Genomic DNA, 9,738 nt, shown 5'->3' with positions numbered 1-9,738 from the left:
CATACTTGGGTAAATTGGGCTCCTGGTGGGAGGTAGGGACTCTGGGGAATGGTTTGTCCGCAAATGTGTTGTTGAAGTCAGGGGTTGTTTGTGCACGTGGATGTGTCAGAGTGTGACCTGCTCCTTCACGGATGTGGTCCACACTCTGCCACCTCAGTGACGTGACATGCAACAGGTGATGATTTATTGACTGCAGCCATGTTGTTCGTCATGCAGTGTCACTTGTATTGTCAGTCTGGCTCACCGACACACCGCTTTGCTTGGTTTGGCACATGTGCATGGGTTGGTTGTGAGATTGGTGATGTGTGGGAAGGACCCCCTCTGGGTAGGTACTTGACGAGGGCCTGCTTGTGGTTTCTGGGTGTGCTGAAGTGTGCCAAGGGGATCAGGGACATGATCCTGAGTCATTGTGGGTGTGCACTGTGCTATAATTAATTGTGCATGCATGCCATTGTGCCCATCTCCCCCGTCCCCCCAGTTTCTGGTCATTAATCACCCTGTTGCTGTTGTGTAAGGTCATGTTGAGCAGTGTCCGGTCCCCAAACTCCTGCCAGCATTTCCTCCATCTCATCCAGATCCACCTGTGGCGCTGGGCTCCCACCTCCATTATGCATTACTGCCTTCTGGTTGTTGCTGAGTTTCTGCTTGGTTTAGCGCTTCACATAATTCCAGCGCCTCTTGACCTCTTCCATTGTCCTCCTCAGCACTCCAACTGTATTCACCTTGTCCACGATGGACGGTCTTATTCCATTTTTTGTTGCTAATGACACAGTGGAGGTGACGAACAGTAGTTGCTGATGTTCTATCACCTCCGTTATCAGGATCCTGTTTTCCTGCAGGCAGAACAGTGTCTTCCTCTTCTTCTCCTAGCCCTTCCCTGACCCCAAGGTCCCAGGCTGGTCCTCCGTGGGGCTTGTGGTATTCAGGTTGTCTTCTGTACTTGCTCAAGCTACCTCCATTGTGCTTCGCAGTTGTTTTGGTTTTGTTTGTGTTTTTTTTCCTGCTTTTATAGTGATTTTTCCCACCTGACATGTGAATTGCAGGCCTGGCCCAGCTTATCGCTGATTTTTTTATCACGGATCACGGTTCGGCCCATCGCCACTTTTGTCATGTTTGTCTTTAGATTTTTATTGCTGTTCCAGCAATTTTATCGAGGGCATTTGAAGCGTTATCTGGAAACTATTGCATGTTACCACGTGTTGTGAAAAGGATGTTAACACTGCGTTAACGTCCTATTAACCCCCCCAAAGTGTATGCCGGCAATATTTAAATCATCACGGACACGCTGTGCAAATGGCTCCATATAGAGCGCAAACAACAAAGGGGAGTATATACGACCCTGCCTCGTCCCGTGTTCTATGGGGAAGTTTCTGGACCTCTGTCCAGTCACCCCCCCCAGTCGCCCACGGTCCCTTATAACCACTCCGCGCAAAAGTCCTGTACCGGTTTCCTATGCCGAATATTTTCAGTACTGCTTTCAGGTATGGCCAATGAACCCTGTCAAAGGCCTTCTCCGCATCAATAGAGAAGAGCATTGTCTCTCGCTAGAAGCAAGTAGCCTCATCATTCAGGTGGAGAATTCTTTTCATATTATCTGCCCTCTGCCTGCCCGGGATGAAACCGACCTGATCCGGATTCACCAGCCCCGGCATGTCGTGTGGCCAAAAGGCTTGTAAACAGCTTCGCATCTACATTAAAAATAGATATTGGTCTATACGATGCGCAAAGTCGCTAGTCTTTTCCTGGTTTAGCTAACACCACTATCAGGGCTTCTTTCATAGATGGTGGGAGTGTCCCGATCTAAGTAATCTTGTTATAGACTCTCGAAGGAGAGTGGCCAATATATTTCAACAGGTTATATAAAAACGCCTTCAGGCCCGGAGATTTATGCAGTTTCAGACTGGATATTGCTGTTATTACCTCTTCTATTCTAATGGGGCTATTCAAACTCGCTGCTTGTTCTTCTGTCAAGCTAGTGACGTTAGCCTCACCCAGGTATCTGTCAAACTCATGGGGTGGGAGGTTTTGTAAAGAATATAAAGCTTTATAAAAATCTCTAAATCTGTCGGCCACAGTGTCATTGCCCGTTATCTCTAGTCCGTCATCTGTCAATGAAGTTTCAACTTTGTTAGCTTGCCTTTGACCCCTGAGTTTATTTGCTAACATTGTCCCAGGCTTATTGCCTCCGGCATAAAAAGTGTGTCTAAGGTGAAGTATGGAATACTCTGCGCAGTCCAAGTGTAATCCCACTCACTGTTTTCTAGACTCTTCTAACTGGCGCCAGATTCTAGGGGCCCCGGTTCTATGATGGATGTGCTCTAGCTCGCGCACTTGTTGCTGTAACTGAGTGCGTTTATCGCACCGCTCCTCATTATCAGCGGCAGATATTGCAATCAATTCTCCCCTCAGCACTGCCTTCATGGCCTCCCAGATCATTGCTGTCTAGGTCTCCTGAGCATCATTAATATCTAGGTACTAGTGGATTGTGCTCTCTATCTGTTTAACCTTGTCTGGTTGACGCAATAAGGTCTCCCGCATTCTCCAGTTGCCAGGTCTACCTGCTTGGGAAGGGAGCACTAAATCTAATAAGACTTCTGAGTAGTACGATAAGGATCAATTTCAACTGCTTTGGTTGCTTCCAGCGTCTCCCCAGTACCAAGGAAGTGATCAAGCTTCGCATATGTGTTATACACATGGGAGTAGTATGTGTAGTCTCTAGTATGAGGGTGCTTACAGCGCCACATGTCCCTTAAACCCACCTCCTAAAATGTATGGGCCGTTCACCAACTAACTTCCCCAACTGCTCCCTGCCTCTGCTTTGAGCGGTCACCTGCATTAGTGAAGAATAACTTGAAGTCCCCTCCCAGGATCACCTATCTATCAGGCACTGGCACAATATCCTTTGCGGCCTCCTGTAGGAAACCTTCTTGTCTCTCGTTAGGGACATATACTGATCCCCGAACCATTGTGTTCTGGCCAAAGTGGATTCTATAATCCAAAAGCCTCCCTCCTATTTCCACTACTTTTGATTTAATCTTTCCCTGAAAAGATTGCGCGAATAAGATCGCCATCCCTGCTCTTTTATGTGGCAATTAGGAGAAGAATTGCTGTGGGAAATCTCAGGACCTCATCTTAGGCAAATCTTTACATAAGAGGTGCATTTCCTGAAGAGGCGAGAGGATGTAGCCTAATGGCTAGGGCAGTCGACCTCCAATCTGGGAAACGGGGTTCGAGTCTCAGCAACAACACACAATATCCTGTAATTCTGGGCAAATCACTGAATCTTCTCGTGCCTAACAAAAAAAATGAATGTAATGCAACTCGTGCTCATGTAAAGCACTGTGATACCTGATACCTTGGGGTTAAGTTTGCGCTATACTTTGAGAAAAAAAAAAGAAGGCACACCTCAGCTCGGTTCTGCTCAAGGTAAGCCAGTATTGCTCGCCTCTTTACGGGATTATTTAAGCCTTTGACATTCAGGGTCAATATCTTAAAATTGTATGGTGTGTGTGGCTTTAGGAGATCAGTATCTCCATCTCCCTCCCCGACCTCTATCCCGATTGCCTCACCTACACGTCTTCTCATAAAGAGCCCTCCCTAGATCAAAAGTGCCATTGTGTACCATATAATTGTTGCATGAGCACCCATTAAGAAACCTAAAACCCTGAACAATTCTAAACTTCAGAATATTTGTCATGATCTTGCTCTTTTCCTCATGATGACTTTACCCACAATACAACAGTGTGCTACACAGCATACTCAGACATGATAAACTATGCCTCTTACCTAATGGAGATGAGGTTGTCATAACATACATGTATACATGTGTCATGGTACATTGAACTATGCTTCATGTTAGAAGCAGATACATTTATGTAAGGAGAACTATATGACACAGCAAGATACATGTGATACAATTATGACTAGCATGTCATCATTGCTGCTTCTATGTACATATACGTTTATATATACAGGGGTTTAAATATGCTATAAAACCTTAAGAAATGACATTTGTATTTATATGTATATGTTAATTACAGTTATTTAAGACGAACACATTTCATACTTCACCACTAGATAAATCTGCAAATCACGCTGAGTATATATTGCTACTTTTATGATATTTATGATTTATGACTTTTATAGATATTTAAATACAGGGGTTTTGTCCAGCCAATATAACGTTACCAAGTGTTATGTGTTATGTGTATATATGTATGCTTAAGATAATTTCAGTTTTGTTATAAAAAGAAAATAGAAAAACATACTCCCTTCAAACGTAGACTTATCCCTTCTTCTGACTCTTCCCAAACATTTATGACTCATATGAACTCCCAACAACCATTTTAAAACTCCTCTACATTTTCAGGCCATGTTCTCCCAACTAAGGGCCTGATTCTGATGCAGTTTGGAAAGCTCCCAGACAGAATGGGTTCGGATTTGACCGAATCGGATCAGGAGAGTCCAACCGACCGAGTACAATGCATCTGGATGCTTCCAGATACGATTTGGTTGGACTCCCATTGACTTCAATGGGAGCCTTTGTTCTGACTGAATGCATAGGATCCCATTACAAAAGGGGTGGCTGGGGGAAATCAGGCACCCTGTGGCAGGCACCCCCTGGTGCCTGCCACACTGTGCATGGGAAGGTTCCCCCACAGGCCCGATTGGGAAGGCTCCGGGTGCATGGGGACCCACTACGGGCCCCCAAACTCTGATTCTGACTGCCGATTCGAGTCGGACAGCATTATTCAGAAAGGCCGTCCAAATCCAGCCTCATACTCAGTCGTTCAGAAACGCAGCCCATAGAGCCGAATGATTCTGCTCCATACAACTCAGTCATTCCAAATGCCGTCAGAATCAGATTAGAATATTCCGAACGCCTAACTCGCATCATAAACGGTCGGTCAGAAACCTTTCCAAGTCAGTCATAAAGACACGTTCCTGAACCGATTTGGATGGAGCAAATGCTGTTTGGACGCTTTCCTAACCACATCGGATTCAGGCCCTGAGGGGCAAACACGACAACTACCTACAAAGACACCTTAGTTCCCCGTTCAAATCCATTCCCATCTTTCTATCCATACTATACACTCTACTAAACACATGATGGATCAAGAGTACAAACTTAACACAACTAATGCTCAAGGAAGAAAAACACTTATTAGTAATCTACCGAAAATTAAACTCTAGACTTGGGTTCCGAAGTAGTGCACTAACTGCTGCAAAGGGCGTCAACACTTACAAGGCCATTGCACCTGACGCACCGGTGGGGCAGTGTGCCTGCCCAGATTAACAAATCCACATAATGTCATCCTGCATGACTTTTCATGGTCATGTAAATATATGGCCCCCTTTCACACATTACTCTTTGTGAAAAAGGCCTTCCATGGATATTACTGAGGGTGTTCCCATGCAGCATCAATGGAACCTGACTGATTCCCAGATATACAAAGTTTTGTAAAGCGGGGAGTGCATCAGAAACGTATACTTCTCCAGGGGAGGCATAAGAGTGGCACACCGAGAAGCATATTTTTATTTCTGATAGTATTATTCTCTTTCTATGCATGCTGCATTCTGAAAAATGCAATCAATGATTCTTTCTGTGCAGGAATGTGTCCCTACAGCACAAAAACATTCCATTCCCGCAATGCAGGCAGCCACGCAACATGACGCAAGAGTGCCTGTACTGGAGAAACAGCTTTACACTGCCTAGACTCCGATAGAGACATAAGGAATAACAGATTTTTCTCAAATAGAAAACTTCATTTCAGAACGTCAAGAACAATCCCATTGAGGTTTTAAAAAAGGCCATCTCGCCATTTTCTAGCGAAGTGCCAACAGACCAATTTTACAGTCTTGTTTCAAGTCACTATCAGGAAAGTCGGTGTGGACTTCTGTTATGGTTTTCAATATCTTTTTAGCTATAATCTGTGTAGGAGGCTGACACAAAGAATGTTCTGCTCTTTTTGCCTTTAGTGTCCCTCAAATAAACTTCAGTGGCACCCACAGATGGTCTTCCAATTTCAAAATCCGATAATGACCAGGGTAGGTGTATCTTAATTGTAGATATAGACTCATCATCTGATATATCCGAGATATATACAGTCTATGTAATCTAAATACTCCATATGTCATCTTACTTATTTATTTATAGGTATTAGCCTTGGATCCATAAAAACAATTTTATTACAAGAACTGATTTAAATTTGTTCGAATACACACCTATATTGAAAACGAATACCACGTCTGGCTTCTTAGCCAAGATAGGTATGTCACCTGATAATATATTATTGTGTTGTTATGTTTCCCTCAATGATATTGACTATAGAGGAATAGGCGGCATGACCATGAATAGCCCCTTTATTTGAGATTTCCGTGACAATTGTCTTAACATCAAGCAATTTTGGAAGAGTATGAAAATCCATGTGCATAATTTCAAATCTAGAGGCCGATGTGTTTTTCCTTTTCCTTGCCATTCAAGTAATTCTGACGATGTTAAAACATATGAAAGATAGGTCTAAGTGGCAGATATGATGGCACAGGGCAATGATTTATTTATTATGTTTTTTTCCAATAAGGCTGAGATGTATTCAATGCATAATAGAAGTGGTCACCAACAACGTATTTTGATAATAACTGCATATATAATTATTGGTAGAAAACAGTCCTGAAGAAGGTGAACATTATAAAAAAATCACCAAAACGCAGTGTCGACCTATGTTTTCTAAAAAAAACTCAGAACTATAAGAATATTACTGTGTGATTGTGTTATCTGTACATGTTTTTTTAAAAGATTATCTTAAAAAAAAATTGAACCTTGAAATGCTGTATTGCTTTCATAATGAAATGATGTAATAAAAAGAGTTGTAATTTTTATCTTCAAGTATATTTGCTTTTATTATGATTAGTTGTTGTTTTGACGTCTAGAAATAACAAAGCTTGGATACATGTTATTTGTTAGATATTTGTCCAAATTGTGTGGTTAATATAGTTGCTAACCTAAATCGTCTGCCCTCCCTTTATGAAAATCTCAACAATTGGAGATCTGGGACTCTGTTTACTTTTCCACCAGCCAAATATGTGCCAGCACAGGGTAAAGCACACGGATGTGTCACATAGTTATTAATACTATGCATCGCTGTTCTTTTGAAATGACACAGCTCGGTGCAGCACAATGGCTTGTGGTGGTGTGCTGCGTCACCTAGGCCAGTGCGGACTCCTCTGTTGAGCTGGCCCAAGCGTGCCCGGATGGGTACAAGATGTTTCACAAACCCAGGTCCCAGGGAAGAGGGGGGGTGTTGGGGTGATCTATAAGGACAGGTGGAACTTTGCCCCCTTAAAGGTTGACGCAGTTGCAGGGATAGAACTGATGGGCTCTACCTTAGAAGAAACCAAAGAAAGGATACTAACTGGAATGATCTGCTATATACCACCCGGCCTGGATACTGGGTACCAGGCACTGTTTGATACTATCAATGCCCTTGCTCTAACTCATTCCAGGCTGCTGCTCCTGGGGGACTTCAACCTATGGGACAATGGGGCCCTAGGGAGCCACCTGAAGGATTTACAAATATATGTGGAAACTGTGGTCTCGATAAGCTGATACTGGAACCTACCCACTTAGGCGGACACGCACTGGACCTGGTGTTCGCAAACCAGACAGAGACTAAGGTGATTGGTATTCTACCCCAGAGCTGGACTGACCATTCTCTGATTCATTTCCAGATCACGGTACCTATTCAGGTGAATAAAAATGCTCGCCCTGTAATTTACCGAAAGGGAAAGGACTGGTCCAAATTACCAAAGGACAAGACACATTTTTTCTTTACCAATCTGACTCCCTTTGATCCAGATGAGTCGGTGGGCCAGAACTACCATGTCTACTGTAACCATATCACCGAGACCCTTGATAAACTTGCCCCCCTGAAAAAGATAAAGAACAGAAGTAAACCTTCAGCCCCCTGGTTCAGTGAGGAGCTAAAATCATTACATAATCAATGTAAACAGTCAAAAAGGAAGTGGCAAAGACTCTGTTTAGAGTCTGATAAGAGACTGCTAAAGGTAGTACAGGCTAAATATAAAGAGTTTTACTAATATTTTGTAATATTAATAAATTGTGTACAATTTTCTTAACTTTATTGTCCTAATTGATTTGTTATTTAAGTTGTTTTATTGAATATCTTATTTAAGGGAACTTCTTCTCAGTATTGGTTGTTTAACCCTACTTCCCTTGAATCTTTTAAGGGGTACCTCTCACTTTGTTTCATAAATATAAAGAGGCCATTGCCAAAGCAAAGGCACTTTTTTATGCTACTGCCATACTTCAGTCTCCAAACAGCACAAAAACTCTCTTTAATATTATAAAAGACCTCTCCAACCCCGCCTGCATGAGCAACAAGGTGGTTGCAACTCAAAAACTTTGCAACGAAATCGCCGTTTTCTTTGAAGAAACAATTGCTCAAATAGTGGGGGGGTTTGCTCAGGGGGAGGCTAGCTGTCAGGACGCACCACTTCAGATGGTAGAGGAGGAATTACCGGTAGTATCATTGATGGAGAGCTTTCCCCCTCTCACAGATGAGCTCTTTACCAGCTTGGCGCTCAGCATATCCTCTGGGTTCCCTTTTGATCCCCTTCCTCATAGGATCTGGAAGGAGTATGGCCCAGAGCTTTTTCCCTGGATGCGTATGATTTGCTGCCAATCCCTGGAGGAAGGAGTAGTACCAGAAGCATGGAAACAGGCAGTGGTAACCCCTCTACTCAAGAAGCCCTTGATGGATCCAACAATCCCAGCCCATTTTAGGCCTATATCTCTTCTGCCCTATCCTATAAAAATTCTGGAGAAAGCTGTTAGCGGGTCCTTGTCAAGCTACCTGGAAGATAACTGTCTATTGGATGGGGATCAGTTTGGATTCCGCCCAGGCCATGGGACAGAAACTGCATTAGCAACCATGCTGGACACTCTGCGAATGCGAGCCGACAATGGCAACTCCTCAGTACTCGTGCTGTTGGATATGTCGGCCGCATTTGACACGGTTAGCCACGCAGTTCTGCTAAATAGACTGGAGAAACTGGGCGTGAAAGGCAAGGCTCTGAAATGGCTACAATCTCATCTGTCTGGTAGACAACAGACAGTGACCATGATTCCGTTTGACTCCCCCAAGTCCCCGGTCCACTATGAAGTGCCACAAGGCTAGTCGATCAGCCCTATTCTTTTTAATATATACTTGCAGCCTTTGATCCCTATTATAAAATCTTATGGGATCAAATTGATTAATTACGCTGATGACACCCAATTGGTGTTCTCTTTGGAAGGGAAACATGCGGTGCCCATGGACAGATTTCAGGATTGCATGGGTCGGGTCCCCGGCTGGCTTAAAGCAAACTCCCTTCAATTTAATGAGGGGAAAACGGAGGTAGTCTATTGCTCGACGGTTAAACTAAATCAACAGATACCGTGTGAGCTTAGGCTTTCGCCGGGGGCCGACCCAAGGGTCCCAGTAAGGACCGTGCAGAATCTGGGAGTACTGTTTGATGAAAAACTTCAAATGGTGTCGCAAACTAATAAAACAATTAGTGTCTGTTTTGGTCTGCTAAAAGCACTCAGGCAGATTCTCCCTCTCCTGCCCAATGACACCAGACCCTTGGTGGTAAGGAGCATAATCTTGGCTAGACAGGATTACTGTAACTCCCTTTACTTGGGCGCCCCTTTATACACCCTGCAGGGGCTGCAGAGAG

General features: G+C 43.7%; 1 pseudogene; it reads left to right on the top strand.

Moving 5' to 3' along the window:
* Nucleotides 1-6,039: 6,039 nt before the first annotated feature.
* On the top strand, nt 6,040-9,197 carry LOC147712701 (uncharacterized; annotated as a pseudogene).
* Nucleotides 9,198-9,738: the final 541 nt, after the last annotated feature.

This window comes from Lissotriton vulgaris, chromosome 5 (genome assembly GCF_964263255.1).
Source record: "Lissotriton vulgaris chromosome 5, aLisVul1.2, whole genome shotgun sequence".
In the NCBI taxonomy this organism is placed as follows: Eukaryota; Metazoa; Chordata; class Amphibia; order Caudata; family Salamandridae; genus Lissotriton; species Lissotriton vulgaris.
Note: the sequence above shows the minus strand (reverse complement) of the source record. Positions and strands in the feature narration are given on the sequence as shown.